We start from the raw sequence: 14,800 nt of genomic DNA on the forward strand, positions 1-14,800 counted from the left end.
AAACTCTTGTGCCCACAAGAGGTCCAGTTTAATTGGGATTACTTTAAACCCATTTTTCTGAACTCTCTCCTCTATGTGGTAAGAAATCCAAGTCTCTCTGAATCTCTCTTGTGATTCTTGGGACTGAAGGGGTTCTATTTTCTATACCTTACTTCAGTCTCTCCTCTCCTGTAATGTGGATTAATTGAGGGTAGAGTTTAAAAATTAGAGGAATCCACTGTACTGCCTAGAAAACTCAACGATAGGAATTGAGAAAAAAAAACTTGGAGATACTCTTAACTATTTAGAAGGTATGTAGATAAAATTTATGTGGGCACATAGAAAAATACTGTCTTTTTAAAAAGTCTCTCTCTTTTTCAAAGGTACCGTAACCACTTCAGGCTGTAAGGGACAGTGATAAAAAGGTTATTGACTTTGCTTTGCTAGAGAAGTCGTAATACAGGACTGAGAATATCTAGCTAATTCAGCAAATGCTTCTCGTATACCTGACCTTAGTCTACCTCTATGGGCCAAAGTTTTGTCATATATAGAGTTTTAAGTGGGCTATATCATCTCCACAGATCCTTGACATCTTTGCTAGTTTATAAAGACAAGGTCTTTAGTGCTGAAGGAATGAAAGAATGGATTGATATAGAGGTTTTAAAGTAAGACATCAGAGAAAATTTATTTCCTCATGAATTTTGACTTTTAAGCAAAGATACCATTTCCTTCCCATAGGAACAACTATAGTAGAATGGAGAACCAGCTTTGTGGTTGGCATGAAGCTATCAGAACCTTTGTTTTGAACCAAATCTTCTCTGTCTAATGCTAAAGGGAGTTCTTATAGAAATGGAGGTATAATTAAAAGTGAACTGGAGCTAGTTTTTATAAAAGTTTATTTTACAAGAACCCCTACATGGTTGCATTAAAAAGGAACTCTAAAAACAGCTTTAATATTTTGGAAAATTTTTTTAAATTTGTCAAGTAGGTCTTTATAAGACTTTAGAGTTAGAATTACAGAGAGTTTGAATCTGAGTACCAATTCCCTAAAAAATGGCAGACATTGTATAGCATAATTAACAAAAGCACTATGCTAATTTTATAGAAAAAATGCTAATATAGAGTATAAAAACTAATGAAAAAACTTTTTAATGGGAGAAATTGCCACCAATAGCACATAAACCAGACTGAAATGACTGGGAAAGGACTGAACTCAAGAATAGACATATTGCATGGCAGATGTGTCCCACTGTTGGTGAAAAGTGCCAGATACCAAATCCTGGTGTGAGGTTGACTTTATGAAAGATCCTTTCCCATGTAAATGCTTGCACCTTCTTAATGTGCCAGAATTTTTGTGAGTGAATTCTATTACTGGCAATGGGACTTAGGTGTGCAAATCCTTCTCTGTGTCACTGGGAGATGGGAACCCTTAGTATATAAAGTCTCTTGAAATCCAAAGTGACTTGCATGAGATCCATATTGGTCGCTTAGTGCACAGTGTGGCAGACATGTAATTTATGCTAAAAAGCAACCAGAACACTCCAAACACAACATGGTTTTGTGCATTCATGCTGCTGAGGAAAGTGCTAGCTTTAAATATTTCACAGTATTAAATCTCTTGATATTCAATCTTAAGCAAGATTTAAAAATTCACTTATCACACTGCAGTTGATATGTACATGTTTAAAGCAGTATTTCAGAAGGAAGCAAAATAATGCAACTAAACTGTTTATAAATGTTTCCATTTTAAAAGAGTTTGCATCATATAAGAGTTAATTCCAACTTTATCATACCAGTAAAATAATTATTTCATCGAGTGGAATTGAATCTTAGTTTCTCAGGTTGCACACACAAAAAAAGGAAATTCAAAAGCAGCATCAGAAATTAAATTGAAGGGTAGACAATGTGTTTTTAGTAAAAAATAATAATAACAGCATATGGCTGATGTTTTCAAAGCTTGATTTTTATTTTATTTTAAAATTTATTTTCATTTTAAAACTTCAAGGGATTTCCAGCAGGTGTCACTGTAGGCAAATATAAAATGACAAACACATAGTTCATGGAACTTGCTGTCAGTGATTCCTGGAGAAAAGAGCAGGTTATGTTCCGACTTCTCAATTATTAGTGTTCTGTTGTTGTTGTTGTTGTTGACATCAGTCTCCTAGCATTATTTTTGGTTCCTGTTGATGCATTCACAAGTTAGAAATACTACTCAGTTGAATGAACAGAAGCAGTGCGTGTGCACGATGACATGATGACATGACAAACAGCACCCATTTTGGGGCGCTGAACCTTTATTTATTGTTTTATAGGAGAGAATTCTGAAATCTTGAAAAGTCAAATTAAAATATAATATTTTAATTCTGAAGCCTTTTGGGATCTTCCCTAACAATTTAATTAATAGTTTTAGACTTTTATGGTTGCTGTATAAACTTTGTTACAAAAACTAAAATTCCATCAGGACGGAAAAGCTTTAAAAAGTATTCAGCAAAAACACTTATCATTCTTCTGGGATAAGTATGACAAAGGGAAAAATAATAGTAATGTTATTGGTTCCTTGAAATTGTGCTTCCATAGTTGGTTAGAATTGAATTCATATTATTCAACCTCCAAAGAACATCTCATTAGATCCCAGAGAAACCGTTTCTGAGCATAGTATCAAAAGGGAATCCAGGCATTCCATTATTTCTGCCCCCCCCCCCCTTCCTTTTAGTATGCACAGCACAGGGAAAGGGCAGCAGAGTGATAAGGTACAGGCAGGAAGAGTTTTTTCAGGAGTTAATTTTGCTGATTTCCAAGTTTTTCTGTTTCCCAGTAGCTTTGAGCATCTCTGCATAGTTTTCATAGCTTCTAAAGCAGGGTTTGCGCTGCATCTGTAGACTAGATTTGGCTGTTGACAATTTGACATGTGCACATAGAGTTTAAAGAGGAATGCACAGCAGAAAGTGGTTTGGAATACTCTCCTCACCCCGCACCCAATGAGAAAGGTCCACAAGGCAGAAAAAATTATATTTTTCACTTTTCATTATTAGTAGTACAAAGTTGTATTACATGCATCCAGGCAGGTAAGCAAAAACATTACTTTCTTCATATTATAATCAGCTCACAAACTCTCAGGGAAATTGCTGGTTCCTGTGACTACAATTCTTGAGCCCAAAATAGGATCCACATCTCCTGACTCATTTCTTTCCTCTAGAAAATGCTGCCTAAAATAGGAGGTTTTTTGGAATCTGAAAACATGTTTTCTTTTTAATAGTACAGCTAGAGTTGACTGAGGCCTGCCTCTCTACCTGAACTGTGCTAAGTACGTCACACACGTTCTCTTAGTTTTCTCCTTGTTCCTCTCTCCTGGGAGGTGGGTACTGATTACATTGACACAGAAACAGACTCAAAGAGCTTAGCGTGCACAGCATCCTGTAGCCAGAAATGATGGAGAAGGGGCCTGAACTGGGGTCTTTTCAAGTCCAAAAGCCTTTTTTCTTAACCACTACACTCACACAGCAAAAGTGGTGTGTTATTTAGGAGAATAACAAAACTATCATTGAGAAGTCACACAAAAAAGAACATAATTTTCCCTGTATGTTGTAGGCGTTTAGATTGAGACCAGCCTTATCCTGCCCGAGGTGTTCGGCTGCAGTCCTGTGGGGTGACTGGCTGTTGTTTAGAGTGGTGGTCCTGTGATCCCTATTGCTGTTTCCCTGATGTCGCTTATTAAGCAGAACCGTATATCTATACATTTAAGGCACGATTCTTAACGAAAGCAAAAGCTCTTCTGGAAAAAGAGAAAACTCAATAACTACAGACTCTGAGCATTGTAATCTCATAGCATATTACATTTTAAGAAAGTGTAGTGAAAATAGTAAAAGAACCTCAAAGAGCTAAGACCTGCCTCACAGTTCAGTTTGCATCATGTTAGAACATTTCCATTTGAGACCTTCGAGGCATTTGGACTGTAACTTCTCTAACTATAATGTGATTGAGAATTTACAAGTGGATTTGAAGTCAGAGAACCCTGGACTGAAATCATGACTAGCTTTCCTAAACCTCAGTTTACTCATCTCTAAGATGGTGATAATAGCACATAAGAGCAAAAATGTACCCAGTGATTACTATGTACTAGGCACTTTACTCGGTGCTTTATAGGCACATCTCCTTTAACTTTCAGCAACCCAGTGGGAAAGGCACTATTATTTTATCTTCACTTTACAGAGGAAAGCACTGAGGCTGAGAGGTTAAGTCCTTTGCCTAAGACCACGTAGCTAGTAGGTAGTAGACTGAGAATTTCAATGAAGCTTTTGATTTTTAATGGCTCTTAGCTACTACAGGAAAATGTCTTCTTACATAGTTACTATGAATATTAAAATAAAAATTTAAATGAGGCAACATACATGAGGCATTTATGTAGGCATACAGTAGAAGGCCAATTTTGTTTGTTTTTGTTGTGTCCGTTTCTAGTGTACAGCATAATGCTTCAGTCATACATGAATATACATGTATCTGACAAACTTATCCCTAATTACAAAGGAAACTAAGAATCTGCCTTAAGGAAGTAAGAATATGTTTTAAGGAATCACTGGGTATATGAATTTTATTTCCTCACTTTCCTATTAGTTCATCATTTAAGGCTTATGATAGAAATAAAGTTATGTTCAAGTATGCATGTGCACACACCGAATTTGCGGTCAAAAATAGAATATACAAGAATATACAATGTACTAAGAATCATAAAAAGTTAATTTAAAAGTTTATATAAAATATCAGATTTACTTTTTGAAAGATAACTATTTATGGTGTCTAAGGTAATATATTCTCATTGTAAAAAAGTTGTAAAATAGAGAAAGTATATATAGAGAAATCATGATCCCAGCTAACAGAAATAACAGCAGTTAACATTGTGTTCTTTCCCTTTAAATATATTATTTTACTTAATCCACATGATTTTATATTCTTTTAAGATATGATTTTTCTTTACATTAAAAATTTGTTGTAGATTTACATTTTTAAAAACATTTAAGGCCTCTTGTAATTCATAATGTTGAGACATGACACACTTGGCAATGGAGAATTCACTGCTGAAAGTGATTTCTTTTCAGTCCAACAAGGTGTTTCTCTCAGTATTTGAATACAGTCATCCAGCTGTCTCTTCCAGAGTGTATTAGACATGTCAGGAGGCCCTCGCAGCACCATTGAAGAGAAATGCTGAGGGCTGGAGCAGACAGGGGACTGTGTGGACTGAGGGGAGGTGGTGTGCTGGGCAGAGTGTGGGATTCCCACTCTAGGGATCTTGCAGGGTTGGGGATGGGGCAGACGGTATTGCTACAGCCGGTCTGCCGGGCGACAAGAAACAGGAAGCAACAAAGCTCTCCAAGAGTAGTGTCTGAGTCTGATCAGGCTGCTATACAGAATACCATAGACTGGGTGGAAACAATAGAAATCTAAACAATAGAAATGTATTTATCGCAGGTCCGGAGGCTGGGAAGGACAAGATCAGGGTGCTAGCAGATTTGGGGTCTGGTGAGGCCCAGCTTCCTGGTTCATAGACAGTCATCTTCTCACTGTGTCCTCACTTGGCAGAAGGTGGCAGAGAGCTCTCTGATGTCTCTTTAAAAGGCACTGATCCCATTCATGAGGGCTCTACCCTTAGGGCCTCATCACCCACCAAAGGCCCTACTTCCTAATGCCATCACATTGAGGGTTAAGAGTTTAACAAATGGAGCTTTGAGGGACATAAACATTGTCTGGAGCAAGTAGTTAGGCTTTGAAACAGGATGATGATACAATGAGTCAAACTCAGTAAAAGAGTAAGGTAACAAAATGATGTTTTCTCTCTGATAACTATTAGGAGAATTTTAAAGGCGTTAGATGTCAGGATTCTCCAAGGCCTTGAAACACTTGGACAAAAACGAACGATGTGGACATGCCTGGGTCTGTGGTTATTTGATGCTGGAATCCAAGATGTGAGACATTTAAGGCTTTTACTTCAAAGTAACATGGAAAAATGAAATTAAATTATAATGGATTAATAATGGTTGAAATTTAATGGGAAAAAATACTTAAATTTCTTTCAATTTTGTCCCAAGTTACATATTATAGTCTCTTTCTTATGCTTTTTGTGCTCTCTGACCACCACTGCATACAGCATACAAAATGATCTTGTAAAGAAGTAAATCAAATCCCATCACTCGCCTGCTTAGAAGTTTTCCTCATTGGCTTTCTGAATGTGACTGATAGGACTCTTCACTCATAATTCCCAGTTCCAATGGCCTTTAGAATCTCTCCTGGGGCACTCTAACTACAAGCCTGCTCCTCCTCCCCCATTCGCTTGGTGGATGTCACTTCTCAGTTTGGTGTCCCTGCATCCTAAACAAAGACAAACTTAAGTCCTAAAGAGAGTAGCAAAGTGTTCATGGAAAAAAGAACAGGTTGTCCCAGATCTCCAGGTACTTGGAGTGCTCTCTACCAGAAAACTATTTCTGGTAATTTATACACACACATATATAGGTGTACACACACACACCCAAACACACACACAGTATCATTTCCAGGAACACAGGGACATGTGATTTTCAGGATTATTTAAAACAAAAATTAGATGAGAGTATCTGTGAGGTTAACTCGTTGTGATTTGGTGTGGGTGTGGGTGTGGGTGGCTAACTGAGGTGAAATCGAGAGCAAATTTACATAGTTTTAAAATGAGTAGAGGAGATGCTGGTAAGGAAGAAAAGCAGTCACAGATTTTTGGGGGTACGTTTGCTACAAGATTTTAATGTCAATCTAGGTAAGCGTGACTCCTGAGGAAAATGCCTGAGGTGATAGTTCATTTATCATTCATTCCCTTCATTCAACTATGTATCTTCCTTTTTTATCTTCTAAAAAATATTTAAAGTATCTTTCTACATTTCCCAGGAGAACTGGCTTTAAAGCATAAATTATTTTATCTGAAGAAAAAATTGGGAAAGATTGGAACTGAGAACTCCTTGTTAATGACTTCAAGAATCCTGTGCTTTGAAGTGAATCTATCCATCCATCCATCTGTCTATCCATCCATTCATCCATCCATCCATCTGTATATACATACATCATTCACCCAACATTAATTAAACACCAGCTACATCCCAGATATTATACTAGGAATTGGCATTCAAAGGCAAATATCCTTCCCCATTGCTGGGAGATGAGTTCAAACCATGAAACAGTCTCAAGTTTTAGAGTGATCACTGAATTGAGAATCAGAAAAACTAAGTTTTCCTTTTTCTTCTACCCTTACTCATTTTCCTGTTCTCTTTTCTTTCCTGAGTCCTGGGTACTCATTTCCTCACCTTGCCTGTGAAAAAAAAGTAGACCTCTGACACTGGAGAGGCATCCCCTTGGCTCTAAATATAGTGCCCAATATGTAGTCAGCTTTTAGTAACATTTTATTAAATAAATTAATAAATGAACAAATTATATCCTGAGGCCTTCAGGAATGCATATTTGGGAATATGATAATATCAACCTGTCCCCTATAAAATCAATCAAAATATGACCAGTTGAAATAACCTCTTGAGATGGAGTAGATAGTAAACGTCAAGTTGAGAATCCCTGTCATGATGACCTTTCTCCCCAACTCAGACCATTTAACCCTTTCATGCTTAAAGGTCACACAAGGCCACCTCTGAGTGCCTTTTGGTAGGGAAAACTATTCAATAATTTGTGTAAAATTATGACTAAATTCAGAATAGATTTTTGTGATTTTTCACATTCTCAAGTAATGGATGAAAAGTATACAATTGCCATGGTGTGATGGTCTGAGAAATTTTTAGAGTTGGAAAAGAGCTTCTAATGCTTGGAAAGGTAGGGAAATCATCCTGTAAAGTATGACACTGGGGAAAATAGGTAATTACAAGGAGAGCTAGACCAAATTAATGATAGCTAGTATTTGCTGAGTGTTCTGGTGCTTTGCATGTATTAAATCATTAATTCTCACAATAGCTCCGTAGAGGAGCCCTATTATTATTAAGATCCATATTTTACAGGTGAGTAAAGAGAAACATGGTTAGATTAAGACCTGAGTTCTTTGCACTGGTAAGTGGTAGAGCCAGGATTCGAACCCAGCCAATCTGATTTCAAGGTCCACATTTTAAACCACTGCTTATTCTCCTTCCAAAGCATGTTTTATCTTTCCTGCACTATTTTTGTTAGATCACATCAAGCTAAAAGTTAAACAAAGGTGTGTGAGGAAGAAGGTTACATACCCATAACATGATATCATACTATTAATATGCATTTTCTAGAATTTTACTTGTACTTAAAAACACCATTTTAATTTTGGAATTCTTTATAAGTAATGAAAAAATGTACATATATATTTCTTCTTGTTTTCAGACTCACAATAATTATGTAATTTCCTTCACTTAAGGTGGAACAAACTGTTAATAAATTGAGTAGTTAGTGCTTAACGACTGTTAAAAACCACTTCAAATAACATGACAGTCTCATCTTTGCAGTAATACCAGGTTGTTAATTAGCTGAACTACCCAAATACAGAGATTATAGTTAAAATGGTTTTGAGTGGGTGGTGGTAATGATGCGCTGCCTGTTTTACAACATGCTCTATGCCATGCAAATCAACTCCCTTTTTTTTTTAAAGCACTATTTCAAAGCTCCTTAAGAGTGATATTCTACTTAAAAAAAAAAAAGAGTAAGACTCCTCTCAAAAATAAAGGTCTTGCTAATTAAATAGTTTTATAAATAAAGCATTTTGTGTCAATGGGGAAATATGTAAGAACAACAGGCCCAAAGCAGGGAACTTTTCTCTACTCTAGGTACAGAAGAGGAAAATGTCATCCCTGTTGAACCTTTTGGAAATGTTAGTTTTAGAAAACTTTATAATACCTTGAGGATTGAATTAAATTTTTTTTATTTGAAAAAAGTCATTTTTACTTTTCAATAGTGGCCTCCCTTGTATACTTTTAAGCACAGTGACGGTCTTTCCAGTCTTAACGTCACTGCCTATTTCCACAGAAGGTCTTATGATCTTTTTTGCTGGGGAAGAAGGGCCTTTGATTGTTTCCACATTCCCAGTGGCAGTGTCTCTCATTAGGGCTGTGTCTTAGGCAGTCGCATCATGTCCATTTTAGTTCCATGGTCAAACAGTATTTGTTCTTGAGTATATTCAATGTTCCAGGCCTTGAGCAAGATTTGGAGGATACATTCATGAGTAAGAAATGGGCCCTGAACTCACCTGAAGGAGCTACCAGTCTGGGAGAGGAGTCTGATATGTAAATGGAAAATTACAATGAATGTATTTATCATTACAAAAGAGATCCCATACAGAGTGCTGTGGAAACAGAGGCAAAAGCAATGATTTATGCCTTGGTTGGGGAGAGGAGGAGAAATAATGGAGATAATGGAAATAATGGTATTGCTGGCCAGAAGAAGTTTTGCAAAGGAAATGATAGTTGAGCATCTGGAATGTTGAGGAAGAGTCTGTTGAAGACTGTCAGGAAGAGCATTTCAGTCAGAAGGAAAGGCTAAGAGAGGGGCTGAGGAATTGAACAGGCCTGAATTTGAGTTCTGTGCTGTGCAAACTACTTAAGGTCTCAGAATAAAATGGAGATAGTATGGACCACCTTTGCAGAATTGCTGGGTAGATTAACAATAATGTATATAATGGTCTGTGACCACAAGAAAAGTGAACATTTGTTTTATTATTAGATGCAGGTGACCTAGAACTTCCCAAACACAGTGCTTCTGGTAAATTCTGTCATAGAAGCTGGCCCCACCAAAGTCCTAATTCACTTCACCAGTAGCAGAGAACCTAGAAAAGGGAGTGATAAAGGGTTCCCCTGTTCTGCTGTGTTTAATATAGAGGGGTGGGAAGCACGAGCGGGCCTGCTGTACCTGAATGGAGGAAGAGAAGAGATGGGCAAGAGTGCACTTGATACACGAGCACTAAGCTTTAACACAGTGACCCAAACCACTGGTGTGTCTAATGAACATCACATTTATAACTTTGACGTTTACCCCAAAGCTGGCCTTATAGACCTGAGGGCCTATGATAATCATTGTTTTACACCTTTAATTTTTTTCGTTTTTAACATAATATGGCTCAGAACAATCAGCTTGGAACATTCATCCTTCACGAGAAATGTGGATGGCACAAGAGGAAGGCATCAGAAATGTGTTTTGTAAAAACTCCTGGAAAGGAAAAGGAGCAGGTCTTCTCTTGTGTGGATGGAGACTAAGCATGAGATGAGGGAGAAGCACAGGGTGTTTATGGTAGAGTGAGCTCCAGCAAGAGTCTAGAGATAAAAGAGAACAGGTCAAGTTTATTGTCTGTTTAGAACTTTAAAGTTCAAGGGCTAAACAAGGAGAGTGGAAAGAGGCTAGAACTAAAGCTGGAATAGCAAACACACAATGGATCACAAATAACTCTCTTATCTCCACATCCCCAGTTTAGCCTCTTATTCTGGAGGCTGTGTCTTGTCCTTGAAAATATGGAAACAAGGAAATGACAGGATTAGATTAGAATTTTAGCAAACGCACTTTGATGGGAATGGAGAGCAGAATAGAAGAGATCTGTTATGGGTGGAACTGTGTCCTCCTTCAAAAAAGTTGAGTTTCTAACCCCAATGCATCAGAGGGTGACCTTGTTTGGAAATAGGGTCATTGCAGATGTTATTAGTTAAGTTATGATGAGGTCATACTGAAGTCAAGTGGTTCCCTAATCCAATATGACTGGTGTTCTTATAAAAAAGGGGAATTTGGACCCAGAAATAGACATGCACAGAGGGAAGATGATATGAAGAGACACAGGGAGAAGATGGCCATCTACAAGTCAAGGAGAGAGGCCTGGAATGATTGTTCCTTCATAGCCTTCAGGAGGAAGCAGTCCTGCTGACATATTACTTTTGGACTTTTCCCCTCCAGATCTGGGAGACAACAAATTTCTGTTGTTTAAACCACCAAATTTGTGGTAGTTTTTCATGGCAGCCCTCTGAAACTAATAAAGAACCCAAAATTGTAGACCAGTTAAGAGGACCAATGAGGACCTGAACTCGGTGGGAGGATAGGGTGTAGAGAAAGAATTTGAAAGATATTCAGGAAGTAGAATTGATAGAACTTGGTGACCGGCTGGATGTGTGGAGTTAACAGTGATTAAGATAGATCTAGATTTTAGTTCTAGCTCTCTGACTGCTCAGCTGTTTAAACTTGAACAAGCCATTTATCCTCTTTATGCTTCAGTTTCTTATCTGTAGAGTGAGTCATGATAGTTCTGACGTGGGTTGTTGCAACAGACAAGAGAGACAAGAGAATTCAGGGTAAAATTTATTACAGTGGTATAGCAAATACATAATATGGTAACATTGATAAATATAGTAAACACTCAATAACTAAAAATTTGGGTTGTGTGAAAAGGAATTGATAATAACTCATATTTATGACTTGATCATCAGGCAGGGCCATGATATTATTTGGGGAGAAGAGAAATATTGGAGAAGAATGGATTTGGGAGGCAGGATGATAAATTCAGTTTTAATTACATTTAAAACACACAAGTAAAATGTTTATTATTAAAAATACACTGCCTTACCTTTCATATTGACTTTCATGAAGTTCAAGTTTTATATTACTAACTTAACAAAAGTTTATGTTGTCCATTGGAGATAATCTCACAAGGAAAATGAAATGAGCACCATTTGTTTCTAGATTAGTAGAGAAAAAATTATAGAATCATATTTGTTTAAAATCCTTTAAAAATCTGTATTGATTGAATTGACTGTTATATTGATTTTTGACAACTTGACCAACAATTAGTTCTTAATTAACCTGCAGTTGTCAACTTATGATCACCCTTTCTCTTGGATGAATGATCTTACATGTGACAATCTATAGCAGAGAAATGGAGTCATCTGACAGAAGTTATCCTTGGCTAGGTTTCAGTTCTAGGATTGCCAGATAAAATACAGGACACTTAAATTTGAATTTCAGATAAACAGTGAACACTTTTTAAGCACAAATATGTTCCAAATATTGCACAGGACATATTTATTCTAAAAAAGTATTTGTTGTTTATCTTAAATCCAAGCTTAAACGGTGTCTTGCATTTTCATATGCTAAATTTGGCAACCCTGTCTCAGTTCTCTTTTATGGAATGTGCTTTTGTGGAAATATTTAAAACTTGGTAAGTTCATGGTCATCCTGATTTGAAGTATAGTTTTCTAAAACTTGGTGTACATGATTCCTCAAGAGCCCTTCTTGAGTTCAGATATTTGCAATGAATGATTTAATGGAGAATATAAACAAGTACGTTGGGAGTAAACACTGCCAAAGGCAATGCAGCATTTAACAGTGTATAGAGATGAAAGGGTCAACCACATATACAGTCTCTCAGAGTGATATTTTTATAAGACTTTAACAGGTTAATTTCCATGAGCAGCTATTTTGTTTTCTCTCTACTGATGAGTATATATTAAGACATAATGACTATGTCTGCTTGTTCCATGAAGATGACAGACCTTCATGTTGTGCTTACTTTTGTATGATGTGTTTTCATATATAGTTTATATGATTATACTGTAAGAAATGAAATTATAAGCTATTTAAAAATTATTAGAATCATAGTAACATTTAAATAAATAGGGGATGAGATGAGTTGGGATTAAATACCAAGTGATTTTAGTTTGGGCTTTAAATTTATCTGTGGGGCCCTCTTTGCTTTCATTCATCTCCTCTATGCCTGTGCCTTTTGAATTTGAAGAGAAGTCATCACAGGACCATTCTGCCTCCATCTTGAACACTTGTAACCAAAGAATGGCACATATGAGAAAACTGGAAAGTTTTGCTTCTAAATCTAGGTGTGTGATTTGGTTTGCTGCAGAAATTGCAGTGGTTAGTTTGTGCTTGTTCACTTAAAATTAACCAGATCTTTTGCTATAAGACATGCTACTTTGACTTTTTAGAATATTTTTTTACTTCCTGTGACTTACTGTAATGCTTGTAAAGTAATCATGAAGAGATGAAAATTATACTTCTCACTTTCCCCAAATATTTACTCAAGTATTTTAAATGGATGCTTATTGAAAGAGCCTGAGACAAATTAGAAACACAAATACATTGAGATTCACTCCTAAGGAGAACAAAGTAATATCAAGTAGTTTCCAGACCACAGATTTTCTGAGAAATTTATTTGTAAAATTCTAACTTATATTTGGGGGGAAAAGGCAGTAAAAAGGATTGTCCTCATCATTATCTCATTGGCCCACGATCACAGAGCTGCTCAGATCTGCCTGTCTTATCATCTCTGGAGGGCACCTGGTAGAAATAGGTTTCTTTTTCTTTAGCAAATAGGCACCCCTTAACCCCCCCTTTTTTGTTATCTAAGGGACTAAGGGGGAAGAATAGAGGTATAAATTCACTACAAGAACCGTAAGATTCTATCTACCCTGTAAATATTTGTTACTATCTGGGTTTGAGCTGAAACAATGCTCTAAAGGAAGGTTATAGAACCCCAGCATACACAGGGGGCTTTGGAAGCATTTAGGGGGAGTACCTAACCAGTGCCATGATATAGGGAAAACTTCTTAGAGGAAGTAACTTCTAAGTTGAGAAAGAAAGGATGAGTAGGAGCTGATGGTGAAGAGACTATTCCAGGTGGAGGAAAAAGCACGTGCAAAGACCCAAGAGCTGATAGAGAACCACTAATTAGAGAACTGAAATTAATTTAATTTAGCAACTAAAGTTCTAGGCCAGATTAAGAGACGTGTCATAAATCATTAAAAAAGAGAATTTTGTCCTGAGGGCTCTACTGAAGAATCAGTGGTGGGTTTAATGTTGTGGAGGACATAATAAGATTTATACTTTTTGAAAGATGTGAGAATGGACTTGCGGGGAATGAAGTGAAAGAAAGCTAGGGGAGCTATTACAGTGCTTTTCCAGTAATCCAGGTGAGGTGATGGTGACCTGACAAGGAAACTGGCTACAGGAGTGGAGAGCAGTGAATAGTTACAAGAAATACTTCAATGGTAGAATTGTTTGAATTTGATGATTAATGGGTCATGGGAAATGAAATGAGGGAGGATATAGGATGATTTCCAAATTTATGGATTGAGAAATTGGTTGGATAAACTATTATAGAATAAAAAGTAGAGGAACAAGTGTGTACATGGAAGAGTTAAAGATATTAATGAGTTCAGTTTTAAGCATATTTTAGGTATGTGTAGATATTGAATTATTCAGTCAGCAAATATTTATGGAATACCAATTACATGTCAGGCAGTGTGGGTAAAGGTCTTAGGAGCAGAGCACTGGATGTAATATTTTGAAGCTTATACTGTAGTTGGGAAGATATATAATATATAAATTAATAAAAATAAATGTTTACAATAAATACGAACCCTGCATGTAGTGGAGGGAAACATGTTTATGTATTGATTGGTTTCTATGTAAAAACAAGGTCAGAGACATCAAGTAGACACCATAGTGCCTGGCAATACATTGTCAGTCCCTGGTCCACCTTCTCTTTCCTCAGATTTCCTATAGCCCCTCTTCTCTTCTCACTTTTAACACAATTTATAAAAGAGAAACAACTTACCTTTCTACTACCACATCTACCATCCTAGTTGGATTTGTGTTCCTGTGCTCTGCCTTCCCATTTACGGACAGGGATAAGGCGTCCTTGTTCTACCCAAGGTCAGGTCCTCTGCTTGTACACAGAAGCCAACCTGCTCATGTCTACTCAAGGGCTTCATGTAATAATCCCATCTTAAAAGTAAAACTTCTTCTTTGACTTCATGTGTTTCTCTACACACTGCCTTATTTCTCTGCTCCCCTTTATAGC

At 36.8% G+C, this 14,800-nt stretch overlaps 1 protein-coding gene across 1 annotated transcript in view; it reads left to right on the forward strand.

Moving 5' to 3' along the window:
- SOX2 (SRY-box transcription factor 2) overlaps nt 1-14,800 on the forward strand; it is a 627,102-nt gene that overhangs the window by 187,714 nt on the left and 424,588 nt on the right. The gene's annotated exons all lie outside the window — the stretch shown is intronic.

Source organism: Camelus dromedarius, chromosome 2 (assembly GCF_036321535.1).
Source record: "Camelus dromedarius isolate mCamDro1 chromosome 2, mCamDro1.pat, whole genome shotgun sequence".
Classification (NCBI taxonomy): domain Eukaryota; kingdom Metazoa; phylum Chordata; class Mammalia; order Artiodactyla; family Camelidae; genus Camelus; species Camelus dromedarius.